This window comes from Lepidothrix coronata, unplaced genomic scaffold (assembly GCF_001604755.1).
Source record: "Lepidothrix coronata isolate B3197 unplaced genomic scaffold, Lepidothrix_coronata-1.0 Scaffold129, whole genome shotgun sequence".
NCBI lineage: Eukaryota > Metazoa > Chordata > Aves > Passeriformes > Pipridae > Lepidothrix > Lepidothrix coronata.
Window position 1 is genome coordinate 267,283 of NW_016690309.1, and position 19,302 is coordinate 286,584.

Below are 19,302 nucleotides of genomic sequence, written 5' to 3' on the forward strand. Positions count from 1 at the left end.
CAAATTAAAATTTGGAGCTAAACCCGTGCTTTACAATCAGCTGGTCTACTGCAAAGGTTAACATAGGACTGTCTTCCTGTTTTGCTTCCCAAAGGGAGCATTAAAAAGGAAGGAGCACACTTGTCCTCTCCCTCTGCTCAACAGCTTCTTGCAAAAGCTACGTGTTGCAGTTCCTTTCTGAATCTCAGCCCAGGACTCTGGGCAAGCACATTTTTCTTGCACGAAACTAAATCAAACTGCAGAAGCTCTACCCCTCTACAGATTCAGCTTCACAACTTCACCTGGTCAGTTCTGCAGCGACAACACATCCTGCCTCTAAACTCTAAGTGAACAGGACTAAAAGCATGAATTCCTGTTTGCTCATGGGGATACCACGTAATACTGCAACTTCATCCCAAACAGCCTGAGAACTTCTAGCCACCAGGTTCCAGTGGGTACAAACCACTTATTAAAAAACCCTCTCTCTCAAACAGTGGCTTCACTTAGTGTCTCTCACCTGGCAATAGCTACCAGAAAGAACTGACTGGATATCTCTGAAAACTGCAACTGTACAATTTTCAATTTGGAAGAAAAAGTGTGTAAATAGACAGAGGTCAACTGACTTCCCACTGACCCAAATTTCAGTCTGCTCTCAGCACAAAAGTGACACAGAGCCTGAACCAAACTGCAGACCAGCCTAATTAATACACACATTTACAGCTGCAGCCTTTGAAAGGGAAGGAAAGTTTGAAACCCCATAGCTCTTAGTTTAACTTAAAATTTCCGTGCTGCTTTCCCACACCCCACACAATGCTGCACCTAAACACGAGCCTTCCCTCTGCAGCCGTTCTGTTCCAGCTCCCAACACCAGCCACAGATGTGTCCCACGGGAACAGGGGAACCAAGTGTCCTTTGCAGAAACTCTTCCCAAGCAAGTTTTGGTATCAAACCACTGATGTATTTCTAAAAGGTAGGGTGTTCTATTTTGCCAGAATGCAGCTCTCCAGGAGGAGGGACAGCAAAGTGTGTGCTCAGGTGAAAACAACCACAACTCTGTGCACTTCGTTCCCCTTCAGTGTCACCTCCTCAGTAACACGAGGAACTCTCTCAAAGGAGAGTCAGGAGTCAAAAAGCTTTTCCTTTGTCTTTGCAAAGGTGAGTGGTTTTATTCTGCTTTGATACATTTGTTCAAACCTTGTCAGGCAGAATATGTATAAGGAACTCCACCTCAGTTACAGTATGCATTTTAAATGCTATCCCATATTGGAAGCGATTTTCTGGCTGAGAAATTCATTCTAATTTCCTCAAAGTATTAAAGAATCATATACGCCTATAGGAACGTGAGAAGAGAACTGCACAAATTTTTCTTTCACCCTTCATTATCATACCTTTAGTATGATGTTTTCCTCACATCTCTGTGAATAACTTAGGTCAATTCCACAAAGAACACTCAGGATGTAAAGTTCCTCTGTGGTATTATTTAGAGGTTCAAGTCTAGGAGTAGAATTTCAACAAGCTACGCTTACATCTTAGTATCAACAGTCCCCAAAGCACCTTCTTTTCTGCTCATTTAGTTATTTATATGTCTGGATTTTTCATTCTCCCCTGAATGCACACAGCTGAAGCTGAGGAGAACATCTCAGCTCGTCTCACAGTTAAAGCAGAGTGCTGGAGGCAGCCAATTCACCCCGCAGTGTTCACCACCCTCCTGGAGTTCAGCATGAACACAACGGCCTCACTGTCACCAGTAAACATGAGTGCAGAAGGCACACCATGAGCCCTACAACTTTGACAACTGAACCAGATCAATACCTTTTCATTTCCTGCACTAAACTGAGTCAAAGAAATCATGGAATAAAGGAAAGACATTCTGGTTTTGAAAAACATAGTCCACTTGATGAGGTATTACAAAATCACAACTCATTTTCTCTTGTCCTTAAATATGGTACTTCAGTGAGGAATTATTCAAGTCACACAGACTGCATGTGGACAAGGAGCTGGATAGACTTTTGTACAGGTTAAATTATAAATATCCCCATACAAACACTGCTTTACTAGAGCAACAGAAGTACAGACTCCACTTCTGAGGGGGGGAAAAAAAGGGCAAATTCTTGCTTCCTGTTATGTTTCATGTTATCTTTCAAAAGCTCAGCAGCTGAGAGTACCATGAAACAAGCCAGAGTATTTAATGAGACAGCAACTGGCAAATAACACATTTCATGGGACAAGTTGTACTTTTTCTTCAAGCTAGTCAATAAATTGTATTTAAGGCAAGAAAAGTACTGCCTATAGCTCTTTAAATAAATATTAAAGGACTAGCAAAAAGAAGAAATGTATTAATTTGAGAGAAACCTTTACTGCTTATGCCTCAGAAATTGCTTTATAAACTAAACTAATTGGAGCCAAAGAGGCAGAGTCTCTGCACTTCAGCTGAAAGGTGAAGGCATTTTGAGGAACTAGTATCTATATGGAAAAATATCCTACACTGGTTTCTGTAACTGCTATTGCAGTTTGATTTCAAGTAGAGTAAAGCCAATAAAAAGCTGTTCCTATAATTTAAAAATTGCTAATTTAGTATCTGAGAGATTTTTCACTTAAACATCTAAAAAGATGGTTCTGCCTGTGCTTCTGCATCAAAATCTCTCTTCTGATAGCAGTGAACAACATCCTTGGCTTCCTTCTTCACACCTCAGCAATCCCATCTCTTGTCCCATTTCTGTTCTCCAGCTGTAGCTTTCCATGCCTTCCCTGCAGCCCCCCTTTAGTTCCACACTCCTGATACAGTCCCTCACCGAATGCCTGCCCTGGATCACCCGGGATGCTCATGGTCAGTGTGCCGAGTTCACCTGCCTCAACATCCTTCTCCTCCAGTGATGCCACCAAACTGCCATTTCAGTCCCACATTTGACACCTACTTCCTGCAGAGAATGGATCCCAGTCATGTGGCTTCTTTTCTAGGCTTTTCCATCTATTTCCGGGTTTAAATTTATGCCTTCCCAGCTAAAATGCAGGTTTGTATTTGATCAAGCTGCTCTTCAGGAAATCATGGCCCCGTGTCTCAGCTGCCCCCAGTCCCTTTGCACAAGAGCAGCAAAAGGGATTCTTTCCTTTCCATCTCTCAACCCAGGTTTCAGTCCTTTCTGTACAACTGTCTGGCCCCAAGTACATTTAGTCTTGGGTAAAAGCCACTGAATAAATTCACAATAGGTTAAAAGGCATCTTTAATCCAAGTCTTAATTCTTAAAACTACCTTGAATTTTTTGCCTGTGTTTATTATTATATCCATGCAAAATGGAAAACAAAGCTATGCCTTTTTTTTTCCAACCAATGATCCTGTTCCTATATTCATATGGAAGGTATTGTCTCACTGGCATTCCTACTTGCAGCTCTAACAAACCCATTGCTATTTGCATCTCCACAGGACCATTAAAATTTATCTGGGAAGAAACCAAATTTTTGTTTTTCTAAATACTGAACCTCTCAGATCCTCTTGCTCTTCAAGCCAAGCACTGGAAAAAAATCTGTCCAACAAGAATGAACCTGTCCCTGAACAAATGATTCTTGCAACTTTAGAGGTTGTCTCCAGAAACTTTTCCCTTTAGCTGTGGGAGTGACTGTGCCCCTGGGAAGGTGTGGTCACCAGCACACACATAATATTAGCACTCAACACTGCCACGAGCCATCTCGTCTTCCTACAGCCCCCAGGGCTGTGTCTCCACTCTGCAGCACCCCCCTGCAGGCACTGCCAGGGGCAGGCAGCAACTGGAACCTGCAGAAATCCCCCCAGCCGGTGTGTGAAAGCAGCCCAGGGGTGTTCACCTGAGCACATCCTCCTGGATATACAGCACAGCCCAAACAGGGGATGGGATGGAGCCTGTGTCTGCTTTGATTGGTTTGCACAACACCAAAGGCACTTTTACATTAACTGAAGAACTGTTGAGCAGGACTCCCTGTTACAGACTTGTTTCACTCAAGCATCTGCACTGACTATTGAAAAGCACCAAGAATCCAGCTAAGATAAAAGGAAACCTTTTATACAGGGTCTGAATTAACAAATGTTCATGTTCAGAAGTTAGAGTATGTGAGACATGCTCACACAGCCACACCAGCTGCATGAAGTGACCTGGACTAAATGAAAACTAAGGCAAACACACAGGGAACATTACAAGCCTTCTGCAATAATCAAATTTCTGAATTTGAAGAGAGAGAAACACCACCAGCACAACAGATGCCCTGGGAATACAGATTTAATTAACAGTCCTGCAAACTTCTTTTCCCCACAGGTCCCTTGCCATGGGAGTCAGCCTGACCCGGGCTGTATGAATGTAGCACAACAGCCAAGTAACCATTTAGGGTGCTTACAGACACAGCAAAAAAACCACCAACACCTAGCAAAGCAAATAAGCAACACTCGTTTTCTGCCCTATACACTCTGTAATACTTTGCAAATAAACGGGGCAGGGACAGCCAAGGCCCGTGGTTGGGTCAGATAACACACCTGCTGCAGACTCCTCATTACAGAGAGGTAGGACCACTGCTGGCTGATGGCATTAGCCCTGCTGGGACACTTGCCAGGCATGGATCAAAGATGCAGAGTTTTCTGAACTTCTAAACCCTTTCTTTTATCACTAAAAAGATAAGTAGGACTATATGGAAATACTTTTAACAGTGTTGGTTTTTTTCTGAAATGTAAGATTTGCAGTTAGTAAATTAGACAGCAATTAGCCCAGCACAAGTTACCTGTCACGGGAGGAACAGCCCCTTCCCAACCCCACCTTCCCCTGGCTTTAGAATTCAGTGAGGAGCAGACTCAGGGCTCTGCCAACAGGGGCAGCTGGGTGAGGGACACCAGGCTGCCCTTCAGATCTGAACTGGGCACAACGGTGAGCACAAGAGCTCCACTGAGTTCCACAGACAGGCCAGATGGCCTTTGAGCCCACAGTTTGAACTTGGGCAGGATCATGTTTTGCAGCACTGTTTAGGAAAGAGATTGCATGGACTCCAGTTGTGCCAGGGAGCCTCAGTTCTAGTCTTAAACCATTTAAAATCTGAGTAACACAAGATCTGCCATTCTGTTAATGTATTTAGCTTTACATCTATTAAACCTGACCCGTGCCAGCCATCTCTCGACCTACCTGGAAGTGTGGAACTCTCAGCTTAATACCACAGTTCTCTCTGCCCAGCTGCTTTGAGGCTGCCAACAAATGGGCACAGTCACACCCATTTTTGTGAGGATTTTTGCAATCCAAATGCTTGTGCAGAAGAAACAGGATGTACACAATCCATTCACTAAAAGTCTTAAATAAATAGTTATTTTGACACTCCCCCAACCTACTAAAAAACAAGATAGAAAAAGTAGTGACTTCTAAAAAGAAAGCTTGAAGCCACATCACCTGCTCCCAGCCTGCCCTGTTCTCCCAACAGGCACATCTACTCCATCCAAACAACTAATTCCTTTGGTTTACTAGTTCTGAATTATGAAAGCATGAGATATTGCACGAGATACAAAGAGAAGCATAAATCAAGGGAATACACATATACACTACATTCAGGCCAATGTAATAAAAGTTAGACATTGTCTTTTCCAGTTTGCCTGTTCAACTTGGCTGAACACTTTAAAGAATGCTGACAGTCCTCCTTACCCACTTCCCTTCCCTGGCTCTCCATGGCTTACCACAGATGACTATCATTCGACCCATAATGAATCTCAAATTATTCAGCTCCATCAGACGGTGTAAGCACTCCTGTAATTGCCACATCTCCATCCAATTCCTACAGGTTCCCACTAACAAAAGGGACCGAAGAGGCAAGTGTGTCTCCTACAGATGGAATCATTTCTTCCACACAAAGCCAAGTCCCCCTGGCAGTTTAAGGCTGTAAATATAGTGGATATTTACAGGAGGCATGGGAAAACAGCCCATGTAACACAGACAGCAGCTCTAACTCTTACAGACGTAGGTGACAGCATGTCCCCACACACACACACCCCTCCTGTGTCAGTGTACCTTCTCCACTGCTACGTTACAATCCACACTCAGTAAAGTCACAGAAAATGAGTAACAGCATTCAGAAAAATCAGAGCTTGAGACAATCAGCTGTGATGGTTTTTTCAATCCATGTACTTCCATGTTAGATTTACATGACAGAAACATAACCAAAATGGGATGCCCACATACTCCCAGTAAATAACCACGTAAAACCTAATCCAGCTCCTACTGAAGTCAGTGGATATCCTGTTTCTGTTTCTGGGGACCAGGAGGAAAGCAGGCTTGTCTATGCTCCCAGTCCTACCCATCACTTAAGGTGTGTTTTGAACTATGTTAATAGAATTCCTGCAAATGCCTGTCCGAATAGTCTTGCTTTAGTTCAAATTATATCAAGTAAGTAAACTAAGCTATACTAAAAAAAAGGTCCCCATTAATGCAAGAGTGAACACCCAGAGCATGACACTGTTTGTTTGGTACTGCCATATAATCACACTGGAATAGCAGTTCTGACAAACACCCTTTTGTGGACAAGGCCTCAGAAGACCTAGACCAAACCAAAAGCAGTTAGTCAGAAACTGAGACCAGCGTTTCCCAACACTACAATTATATTACTTCAACATGTCAGTGCAACAGTTAGTGCAAAAGAAGTGAAGTTAGAATGATTCAACAACTTAGAAGTTGGTTTAAAGTGAAGGCCACAAAAATTATCAGCCAACACTAGTGCAGCACTTTAGTATTTCTAGTCCAAAGGATCTGATTCTAACACAAGTTCCTGCTGACAAGTAAGAATGGAAATGAAACCTTGAAACCCTCACCAGTTTCTGAAAAGGAAAAGTCCTTCTCATGGAATGGAGTAGAGTAAAGCAGAGCAATTACATTTCACCAGAAAGCAAACGTCAGTATGTGACTACCAGCCTGTGCCTTTAGGAGTCTGGAGCACTGCAACAGTGCCTCTGGAAGAAGAGTCAGGGTGTGAAAGGAACAGAAGCCAATAATTTAGTTACAAAGCTCATCTGACCTACCAAGTTTAATATTCAAAAAGGGGGGAAAAAATCATCTTTGTGCAGAAATGTTTTATTGTTTTGTGGCTTTTACTATCCTGGTAGATACACATATATATTTAATCGAGGTGCAGGACCTCACTGTACACCGATAAGCTGTCATATAGAGTAAGCTACAGTCAAGGTTTAAGAGCCTAAATGTTTTGAATTTTTTTCCTCAGACTGTTTGTATCCTTTCAAATATTGCTCAGCTTCCTCCTATCCCTTACCCCTTCTGTAGTGGTGCAAGGGGCAAATCCACTGCAATGAAATTTTACACCCAAATAAACCCCCTGACATAACAGGCACACGTGGTTCTGTTGCCACTCCTCCTCTAATGCTGGTATACTGTTTATTTACAGATCTGTGAGAAGATCACTTTGGTATTAGTTATCAGCAAAGCAAACTCCCAAACTATTGTCAGGAACATGAACAAAAACTTGTTGGACAGATACTCAACTTCTTCCCCTTGAGTGAAATCTGTTCATCCTCTCCTGACTTCTGCTTCCTCCAAAGCAAAGCCCAAACCTCCCGAGCTTCCTGAATCACTGTAATTGTTCAGGAGTTAGACAGTTTAGTTATTTAGTGGCCTGGTGATCAATTTTGCCCTCAGAATCCCTGAATGCCTTCGTTTTCCCCATCCTTTGCTTGCCACATAAATAGGCCTTCTGTCTACCCAGTAGCCACTATGTGATGCTGATGTCTAGTTTACTGCACTCATAACCCCTCTTTCACAGTGACCTCACAGAAATAACAGCTTTTGTCCTCACATGAGATTGCTAGTCATTTCATGTCAGCCAAAGTATTTATTTGTTATGTTTTTTAATAATAAAAAAATTACATGTTGAGTGTTTTTAAGGACTTCAAATTAGAGAGGATTTTGAATTAGCTGTTTGGTTTTCATTTGGGGGGGCACATAAGTAAACTGATTCTGATAAAACTTTTGATGAACGTTTAATTAGATAATACACATTCATACTTACAGTGCCTCTTAAAGCAGGGGAAGGTGTACCAGGATTCCTAAGATGTGACAAGCTATGTGGAGATGGCCATTTTACACACTATTATCATGCACTTCTCCAGTCTGAAATCCCCCTAATTCCTTGTCCTCCTTCCATTTCTCCTTGGCCATTCCCTCTACCAAAGCCAGCATCAGTTAAGGAGCACAGCTTCTGTTCTCCACCCACACAGCCCAGGTAAAACCAGTCCTTGGGAGCTCCTGAAGGTTACAGCCCATCTGCTGCTTCTCATTTCCACTTTGCTTTTCCTCTTGTCTTCTTGGGCAGTAGGAAGGAAGAAAAGCATTCCAGCTGACTGGCAGGTATGTCAGCTTTGGCTCTTACCTGGAAAGGTTGGGTAAGTACTGTCCCTTATCCCCTCAAATATACAGGTGTTTCTAATGGAAACAGAGCACAGTGTATTCACCACAGGAGTCCAGACACTGGCTATACATCTATATTCTCAACATAGCAGAGAATCACAGAATGGTTTGGGGTGGAAGGGACCTTAAAGCTCATCTCATTCCACATGTCTGCCGTGAGACACCTCCCACTGGACCAGGTTACTCCAAGCCCACCCACTATTTAATTTGGTCTTTATTATATAGCAAAAAGTCAACATAAACCAGATTACAATTCTGCCTGGGAAATTAATTGGGAACTCAGGTACCTAAGGGTCTTTGCAATCCATAGATCAAATATAGACTTAAAAATAGTAACTTTTTTTTACTAGCAGCTTGTGGTTTCTTTTCTGCTTCCGCAAAACTCTGTATGTCATAATTTCTTAGTTATCACCACCCACCTAACACATATATACACTGTTCCAACTTTAAATTGCGTTTTTATTTACAAACACACACCACCTTTTTCAGAACTCTCAGTAAGCTCTCTCTAGTGGTAGATTCCCCCCATATATATTTTTCATTTTTCCCCACATTACTGTATTGTAATAAAAATATCTATTATTTGTATTCCATGAATTCATTTAAAAGTTGAACTGAAAACAAAAAAACATTGCATATTTAAATCTCTCCCTATGCTAAACAGAGGGCAGAAAGGTAAAATTCATATAGTGAAACAGTATTTTGCTAGAAATAAGGGAGAGACTTCAGCTAGATAAGGCTCCAAGCTTAAAGGAAACTACAAGATAAAATACTTGACATGTATCAGTTATTTGCTTCAAGATTAAATCCCGGTAACTGGATGAGATTCTTCTAGAAAAGGCAGTTAACATATGGTGCCAAGGTTTCAGGTATTTAAGCCCTCACAATTCTAGTAGAAGGTTTCAGTATTTACACAGACAAGAATGTGTGTTTTAAAAGACCTGCACTGAAAGCAAAACCAAAATGGCAGAGAAGGGATTGATATAAACACCTGCCACCTCAAAAAGCAAGCAACCAAATCGTTTTCCATTCAGTCAGGCCAGTTTAGCAAGTAACAACTGACCTTAAATTCTGTCTAAGACATTGCTCTCATATGTGGTTTTAAGAACTCAACCGGCAGCATGTTAACCTTAATTATTCCTTGTTTAGCTTGCAGCATTTCAGTAACACATCTGTTTTCATAGATGGAACACCGTTACGTGCTCTCCCACCTCTGCCTTGGGAGGAAGGAGAGCGTTTGTCTCCTAACTGTGCTCTGTCTGTGGGAAATGTTACTCATCACCTAGAACATGGACACAGTTAGGTGAGCACACTGTGAGCTGCTGCTCTGCTCCTGAGAGCACCAAGTTCACTGGAGCTCACTTTGTCCTCACCAGGGCAGGAGGGTTTTGCCACCCAGCAACTGCGTCCAGCTGGGCCTGGCCATGCATGGGCTGGGACAAACCAGGCACTCCAGGGGATGGAGGGAACCACGGGCACCTGACAGAGCAGGGCTGAGGACGTGACCTTCAGTGACCTGGGCATCTGTATTCTGCAGAAAAGATCCCAGAGGCATCCTTACAACTGCATCCACATTTGGAGATGGGTGTTCAGGTGCAGTCACCCCACTCTGCCGTGTCACGTGGCAGGGCACAGCAGGGCTCTGCCCGGCTGGGTTAATGGCATTCATTTCCAGGAAGGCAATGCTGGGCTGGCTGGGCCTTAGGAAAGCCTCCTAAGCATGAAGGAGGACATGGCTGGGTATTCACATTATAGGGACTTTTGAAAACCAGGATAAAAAGCACCTCTCAGGAATAAGGGCTCTGCTGGGTATTAATATCCAGGCAGAGCAGGAGCCAGGATTGTAAGGTATGGCTGTTAATGTTTCTAGGTACTTACTTTCCTTCTGTAAGTTTTTTTTTCCTCTTTTCCTAGTGCATCTGGGTTTCTTTACAGTTCAGGAATGTAAAGATACCAACTGTGGCTAACTGAAATTTCCCTCTTAGAACAGGGAAGTAATACACATGTCCCCAGGCCAGTTATTTTTTCACTCTCAGAAGTAAACTAATTTGTCTACAAACCAAAGTACATGTAAAGTTCATCCTTGAAGAAATCCAACACTTGCATTCCTAAGACCCCTGACAGAACAAAGCAGGCTCATTAGAATTATCAAGAAGTTAAAACTCATTAACATCTTCTATACCAGCTTCACTCAAATTGCATATGTAGGCTTTGTGGGTTTTGATACCGTTCTTTAAAAATAACTGCCTTTTTTTTCTCATTCAGCTGAATTGTTCTTCCCTGGAGACTTCTCTCCGAAACTGTCAGCTACTGAAGTGGTTGTTACTTCTGTGGACTTCCAGGATATCAAAACACTACCTTCAATTAAATTATTGTCCTAAAAACCAAAGTTCCTTAGGCACAACAGAAACAGGGTACAGACTGATCATAAACAAACAACAAGCACTTTTCCCTTTGTGTCACCTCCTGACAAGTCAACCTACATAGACAATGTTTCACCATCAACGTGAACACAAGAAGTTTCAGGGATTGATCACTTCAGGGACATCACTGTAAGCAAAGGCAAACTGCAGCACTGTTGCCACAGAGGACAACAGAAAACCTCCTGAAAGAGGCAATTCCTATAAAGAAATGAAGAAAATACAACAGGTGAGAAGCTTCTTGAAAAAAATTCCAGTTAAGAGAAAAAAAAAAAAAGAAAATTGATCGAGACAAAATAACTGAGTTCTTTAATGAGGAAACCAATTCTTCAAACACATGATCACCTAGTACTGAAGAATAATAAGAGAAGAGCATATGGAGCACAAATAGAACAGTAACTCATGCTGCAGAGGAAGAACATGGACAGATACACCAAGGAAAGCAGCCAGCACATCAGAAAGCTGTTAAACAAATCACTTCAGGGGAAGCTACTTCCCAAAATGCAGAGCTGGGCCTCAGGTAATCACAAGGTGCTGCTCTGTCATGGCTACAGACTGTTGGATATAACACTGGATCAACTGTTTTCCTCCTTGGAGACGCCCCATAAGGTGGTGTTAGGGTACAGCTTTCCACCTGCAAACCTCATAGCTGGGTAATGCAGAGCACTCCAATCCTGCCGGATGCCGGGGGGGCAGTGGGAAATCCCTGCTGGCATTTCAGCTGGATGCTGCCCCCCTTGGAGCCTGGCCCAGCCAGGGCAGGCCAAGGGGCATTTCCAGCAGTCCCGGTACTGCAGGGGCAGGACAAAGCAGTGGAGCCCTTCAGTGCCATGTCTGCACGAGGGATACCCTGCAGCCTTCCAGAGACACTGGCAACAGCTTTTCCGAGCACTCCAAGAACTACTACTGCATGTTCTGTATCCTTACAGTATCCTTTGCACGTTTGAAATGAGCACAGGAATCTATGTCAAAATCTGTCTACAACAGTCACAGAGCCACTGGAAAAATCTTTGGGAAGGCATCCCTAGGGTCCTGCACTGTGCTACTGGGACAGCCTGTAGCCAATGCACAACTTGAATAAGAAAATCAAGCAATACCTTTTCTCTTCAGTAAGTTGTCAAAGCCTGCCAGGAAAGGCTGGTTTGCCTCCTGGATCATCACTCTGCACCTCAGACATACCGCAAACCTGCTACACATTAGGAAAACTCAGCAAACCCAAAAGTGCTTCTCCTGTTTTCAAACTCACAGCTGCTGAGTTGTGTCCCAATAGTATTTTGTGGTACAGAGTACCACACATTTGGTACAGACAATCACACATTTACATGATCAGAAGGCAGTAAAATTTAGGCAAGTCAGGAGGACTGATAACAAAGCTGAAAATTACAGTTTTTCTCCTCTGCTCCACTCTGACACATTTAATGGCATTAGTTTGTATTTAATCCATACTAATAGAGCAGAAAGCAGTTTACTGTCTGAGGCAGATCAGATTAACTCACTTTACTTAAAAGTAAAATGAAAATTTTTAAAATTTAAAATTAAAATTGCAGTAAAATTGCTGATTATTTTTTTCTGTTAGACTATCATATACTGTCTCTCTGGATCAGCACAAAATTAAAACAAGGGGAAAAAATCCATTTGTGTTTCCATAAGGACACATTAAAAACTTCTTAGTTTGTTTTCTCTGCTCAGTTGGTACCTTAGCATGAGAGACAGGGTGAGCCCGCAGAGATCAGCTGTGTTCATATCACAGCTCTTCTAAGAAAAGGGATGTGTTTTAATAACCCAGAGCACCAGAACCCAGCAGGAGTAAGACTTCATGAATTACACTTCTAAGAAGGGGTAACGGGCAGAGGACAGACCTCAGGCCCCACTGCCTTTTCTAGAAGAATCTCAGACCCATCCAGCTGAGTCACAGGACAGCATCAAATACTACTTCTCTAGAAATGAGGCTTTGGGAGGAAAAGACACTGTGTGGTGCCATGCAAGTTTTCCTGGCAGGAGACCAGGCTTTCCATATTACCCACAAGTAATAAAATCATAGGTAGTCATACAGGTTATTTCCAACCAGCATCGATAAAATCTTTCCATCTCATGGCATTTTTCTGCCCCAGGCCCATGCCATAAAGCAGAAGCTATGTTCTGTCATGGCAAAGCCCTCATCCCAGAGTGCCTGTTCCTGCCCCTGGGAGGGCTGTCACTCAAGGTCTGAAACAACTACAATTTCTGTTCCTCCATAAGGAGAAGGCAGTGGCTATCTCTGTGAAGGCAAACTTCCACCAACTCCCCCTCACAAACAACCCACAACCACCACCCCCTCAACACACAAAACCCAAAAGTACCCAGAGGTACTTTTAAAATAGTTAATTAAGTATTGTAGGTGTTAAAAAAACTTCCCTCTAAAGAGGATGTGGGAGGTATCAATATCAGCATCTTGCCCTCAGTACTTCTGTCAAGTGGGTAACTTATTGCATTATTTGCATGGAAACTTCATCTGTCTTACTTGTTTCTTCTGATCAGAGGTGTTGGTATTCCAGCTTCGTACCTCCTTTCTCATTGGAACACTATGGACCTTGCATGCCAACGTGAATCTGCCAAGTGAACTGGCAGTTATCTCCCTATATGTGACTGTAACACGGCCTTGAGAGCAAGGTAAGAGATGAGGACAGAGGGCTGTGAACTGCTGCTGCCTGGAAACAGGGAGCCCAGCCCAGAGCTTTACTGAGCCTGCCTTAAGGAAGTGCAGAACACAGCACAGGTCCTCTGTCCCACAGCCGGCTGATCTCTGCAACCTGGAGGAATCCAGGAGAGACCAGAGGAGATTTTGCAATGTTGCTATTAAAGCATGAAAGGACTGACTGAATATTGCATTGAGACACCCCTAATTTTGGCAAGGCTTCTGATTCCTGTTTAGGAGTCACGTCCACAGGCACGAGCCACTTCAGCAATGTAAGTGAAGTTAGTATTTATGCTTTTGCCTGTCACTTCTGCCAGCCCACAGCCCGTGTCCACGTTTCTGAGATCTACCAAGATCCAGAGAGATACAGAATGCTGATCCCTCCCTGTGTCCTTTTGCTTAAACAAGGTTTTACAAAGAGTGGGTTTTGTGTGTTTTGAAGTATTTTGTTTTCAAGACTACAAATTCTTTAATAAAGAAATCTTTACATACAGGTATTTCATTCCCAGACTTGGTATAAGGAAGTAATTATTACTCTGTGCATCACAAGGAAGGAGGAAAGGAAGCAGAGGGAAGTGACTTGATGTTTCTTTCCCCACCCAGGTAAAACAATGCCAGGAACAGAACCAGGTTACCCACTTTGCTGCCCAGGCTTCAGTGCCTGCCAGGTGTGGAACTGCAAAGGACCAGAGACAGAGACACTACAGCAACAAGTAAGAGCAGGGAACTGGAGGTTTAGGAAGGGCACAAACCTGCCAGAGCCACAGACAATTCTGTTACACCTAACTTTCTTTCTAGGCAGGGCTATAAAACCAAGCTACCACCGACAGACCAAATAAGCTCCATTTCACCTCTTTACAGCTACACAGCCACTTTCTGAGACAAACTAACGTGACACATCCAGCAGTGTCACCCCAGGAGGGGCTTCTCCGTTGGACTGAAGTGCCAGTTGCACTTGGGTGCCTCTGTTACTCAGCAATAAGGCTGAGTGATCCTTCTGCAGCACCTCCTAAGAGACTGGCAGGGAGGAGGAGAATCCTACCTAAAAGTTAGGCAGCACTGACTCCCAAATAGTGCATGTAAATAAAGATTCATGCACATGGTAACTGGCTGCTTGCTTTGGAAAATACTGCCAAGTATCTGAGCCTGTTTGAAAACAAGGGGAAGGACAAGACAGGTAGGAGATCAGTAATATTTGAAATGAGGAACAGAGCTGAGGGACAAGAAAAACACTTCAGGGAGCAATGACAAGTAGAAAAAAAAAAAGATGATGTTTTAAAACTCTGTCACAAATATTTGTGCAAAATGTGTTAGTGAACTATATGGGAGTTTTGCCTATTCCAGACCCTGGACACCCAGAAAACAATGCAGGAAATTCCATATTCCACTGAGGGAGGATAAAACGTTTCAGTATTCTTTCTCCTCCCTGAAGTTGCAACCTTGGAGGAATTATCAGGAAGAAATTGCAAGTGCCAGGAAAGGAGGTTGTGATCTCTTCTTTTATCAGCCACTGTTACATACGAAAACATTATATACATAAAATCCAATAAATAAATAAAGCAGTGCAGACAGTCCCGGGCAGACAGGCAGGTCTGCCAGGCTCCAGCCCTGCCAGCAGCAATTCCCAGTGCCTGGGACACCACGGTGAGCGAGTGCCACCAGTGCCCCGGGAAACCAGGTCCTGCAGGAGCACCCCCTGCGGAAAGCAGGATCTGCCGGCAGGGATTCAGTTCCACTGTCCCTTAGACTGATTTGCAGAGATAATGCTCTCGCTCTTCATTCTTTAGAGCACACGGGGAGACTGTTTTCTGCTAAGAACGCAACAGTTCTCCCGTATTGTGCCTTCCAGCAAACGGGTTTCCCTCCTGTACCAGGAGCCGGGCTGTGCTGGGATCTAACGGCACCATGGGAGGGGCTGATCAGTCAGGCCTGGCTCCCTCCAGCACTCTACTGCTCTAACTGCGGAAAAGCTGAGAACTGGGAGGCTCTTCTGCACTCGGCAAACAGAAAGTTTGAGACAAATTTCACATAATCCATACCTATAGAAAGTAATCCAAAAAGCAACATCTACTAGAGCAATTTCAGAAATACACTTCACAACACCTGCAGAATTAAAAGCAGTTTTTGTATTGCTTATGTATTTTTAATATTATTATTATTATTATTATTATTATTTATTACCTTCAAGATAAACACAAAGAAACTAATGACTTTATTTCTTCATTCTATTTTGATAAAAATAATGAAAATGTAATTTAAGCTCACTCAAGGAAAGAAGAAGCTACTGAGAATGTTCAGTAGATATATAAGTGACATGAGAAGTGTAGTTAAAACTTTTCACAATGCTTTCATATTTCAACAAGTAGTTACATTTATAAAATAACAGCAAGTTTTAGAAAAATCTACCAGAGTGTTATATTAAAAAAAATTTTTTAAAAAAAATCAATAAGATCATTGACTGAGCCCTTAAAAATTACAAGGTGCAATTTGAGAAAAAACTCATCCAACTCTACTTATTAATATTAAATAACCAAAGAGTTGTGGTAGCTTGGAGTGTTATCAGCACTCTTCATAGGAAATCTTATTTTTTAATTTCCATCTAAATAATCAGTGAAATTCAGCAACACTTCTCCACTGCACAGAGCAAGAAATTGCCACTGTTAATCCACACCATGACAATCAAAGCCTTTGCTGGACAAACTCACTTCAAATGACACAGCCCTTGTGCCAGAGACTGGGGAAACAAAATAAACAACAGAATGTAATACCATTTTCAGAAAAGTCTGAAATGAAACAAAGATTCTTCCAAACCCTGATCTCACAACTATGACATTTTGTTAATGGCAACGAGCATTATTTCAAGATCTAAAAAATATCAAAGAAAGATCAAGCAAATGTTTTAGCTAGCACTCTAAAACTCCATGGTTTATTTTTCTACTCACGTTGTCACCTGTTACCTATACTAAAAATCTGTGTTTGTACATTCATTTTATTTTACTCAATACATTATTTCTCTGCCTCATTTCATGGCCTTAATATTTACGTCTATATATACAAAAATTAATATGGATTTTAAAAAACCCAAACAACAGTCCCAGTTTGAATTTTTCGACTGTGTAACTTAGCCCATTATCCCTGTCACTATTTACAGCATTATAAAAACATGCACATGAAAAAAAAAAAACACTGCTGGGGCTCACTCCAAGAAAAATCCAAACCTTCAAATACTTCTATACAATGTCTTGGGGGGTTTTTTCTACCTGTTTTTTTATCACAAAAATTTCAAAATGACCGAATAAACAGAGATTGAGTCTGCTGCATGCAATATAAAAGCTGATTCCTTTCCTGAGAAGAACTCAAGAGAAAAGGCATTTATTCGGGCTAGAAGCATTACCAGCAGTTGAGACTCTGTGGATGACATCACTGGAGCAGCATGTCATTTGTTCCAACTGATGCCATGTGCTCACAGAAAGCTGGTATTCTACAAGGCACTGCAGCATATTTATACTTCCCTTCTTGCTGACACTCCTGTCCCTCCCTCCCACCTGACACATGGAACACGTGGGAAAGGCAGCGCCAAGGAACCATCTGACAAACGGATTTCACCCAAACCAAAGTGACCCTCACAGATGTGAGGCTGCATCCCAGGCTAGTCAGCATGGCCTGGTAACTGAGATCGGGAAGAGAATTCTCCACATTCTGTTCGTACAACGACCTTGGATAACTTGGCTCTGTTCTTGTGGGATTTGGAGCTCTGCTCCCGGATGGATGTGAGATGAGGTAATGCCGTTCAGACACGGCTGAGCACTGAGACGTTACAGGCAGAGCACAACCCTTCTGGCCCCAGTTCTAACCTTGTAATTACACTTAACTGGGTCAGTGGAATTTCTCAGCTGCCACTCGTTTCTTTGCTTCTACATTTCCAGAGTGCCGGTTCCATATGGACAATAAACTAATGGACTGTATTTCAAAACCATCTGACTGCAAGAAGCCCAGATTTGTGCTGCTCCTCTGCACTGCACTGCAGGGTGAGCTTGTGCTATCCCTGCTGTCAGGGCAAGGCCTGGCCCTGACTGTCACCACGGCCCCAACATGGCCACCCAACTGCAGGGAAAGCTTGGAATTACCAAGGGATACTCCTTAAAAGTGCTTTAACAACAGAATCTGTCTGAAGCACAGGATAATCACAGTTTTAAATTGACTCCGGGGTCATTAAAATCAAGCAATTCCGTTCCATGTCTTCAGAACTGACTAAAGTTGTGAACAAGTATGTTCTATGTGGTTTGCCCCGTGAAAAAGAAAACCTTGCATTTTCAAATCTCTAGAATAACAATGGCACAATCAATGCAAGTGTTAATATAACACATGCCAAAGCCAAGTGTCTGTTAAGTGAACCAGAAGGGGTTTGGTACCTGTCTCAATCTATTTACCCCACAAATACATCAGGATAAGCTTCTAAAACTTCATCAAACTGAACTCTCAGTAAGCCAAAACTGACCAGGGCATAAGCTTGTGCCATATCAGTCAGTTATCCATAAACAACCTGCACAGCTCTACAGATATCCATAGATATACAGGCACACTGAGATACCTTTCCTCCTCTGTTTCCTTTGCAGACAGCAATACAGAAACCCACCAGCCCGAAGGAGAAGGCTGGACAGTGCAGACCGAGGTTTAAACCAAGCCCCAAGTCTTCAGTTCACCTCTGTAAGAGTTCTTTTCACTAAAAGGCATTCAGCTTGTTTCTAAAATACCCGTGTCAAATTAAAAAAAAAAGAAATTCAAAGAGAAAACAGAATCATAGAAGTAATAACATTCCCCCTCACCGCCATCTTCGATGGGTCACTGCTAAGGTTTTGTCTATGACCCAAGTTCTGCCCACAAACAAATTTTTAAATGAAACTTCAGAATGGATGTCTGGCGACATCATAAATCACCGTATAAATAATACCACCCCCCCATGAAAAGGCACATACTCATGCTTCCAATCATTAATAATAACAGAATCCCCTCAAGTACACAGAACACCACCACAAGGCACAGGGAGCAAGGACAGTGCTGCATATGCTCCCTAAAGTGCAGATGGTACCAAAGCAGATGTTAAGATAAAGATGAAAATTGAACCTCCTAAACTCACTCCTCCTTGTTCCTCTGCTGGGAACACCCACCCCCCTAACACACACATCACCAAAGAAAAGGCAATACCAAATACATTCACAGCATGTGAGTTATTTGCAATTTCTCATACTGAGTGACCAGATGTTAACTAAGATCTCTGCAGAGAGAACCAGCTTAAAGGGTTTATTTACTGGACAAACCACAATTAAAATTAACACTTCTCTACTTTGCTACAGTGAATTTCTTCAGCAGGACATCAGAATTCATAATTCTTCATACTATGCAGCTACTGAAACGTTGGAAGTTTCACAGACAAACACTAAATATACTCGGACATAACCTCTCCCTAAAGATCCCGCAGAGCCTGGTGCTTGCAGTCGTGCAGCCCGGCCTTTTGCAGCCCCAGGCTGTGTCTGGAAGGCGGGATAGGCAGGCTCCAGGCCATCCCTCCCCACGGCTCACCCACGGATCACCCGTGGGTCACCTGTGAGTCGCCCGTCTCACACCAGCCTCACATCTGTACCCCCTGTCTCACACCTGTACCACCTGGCTCCCTGCCTCACATCTGTACCCCCTGTCTCACTCGTCTCCCCTCTGTACCCCCTGTCTCACCCGTCTCCCCTCTGTACCCCCTGTCTCACCCGTCTCCCCTCTGTACCCCCTGTCTCACCCGTCTCACCCCTGTCTCCCCCCTGTACCCCCT

General features: G+C 42.9%; 2 long non-coding RNA genes across 2 annotated transcripts in view; one reads left to right on the forward strand and one right to left on the reverse strand.

Annotated features, from left to right (window-relative positions):
* Positions 1–19,302, reverse strand: part of LOC108503026 — a 161,675-nt gene that overhangs the window by 132,642 nt on the left and 9,731 nt on the right. The window lies entirely within an intron of this gene.
* LOC108503030 overlaps positions 16,964–19,302 on the forward strand; it is a 7,142-nt gene continuing 4,803 nt past the window's right edge. The window contains exons 1-2 of the long non-coding RNA XR_001876702.1: positions 16,964–17,261; positions 18,098–18,188. This is a non-coding gene — a long non-coding RNA (uncharacterized LOC108503030). The remainder of the gene's footprint in view (positions 17,262–18,097; positions 18,189–19,302) is intronic.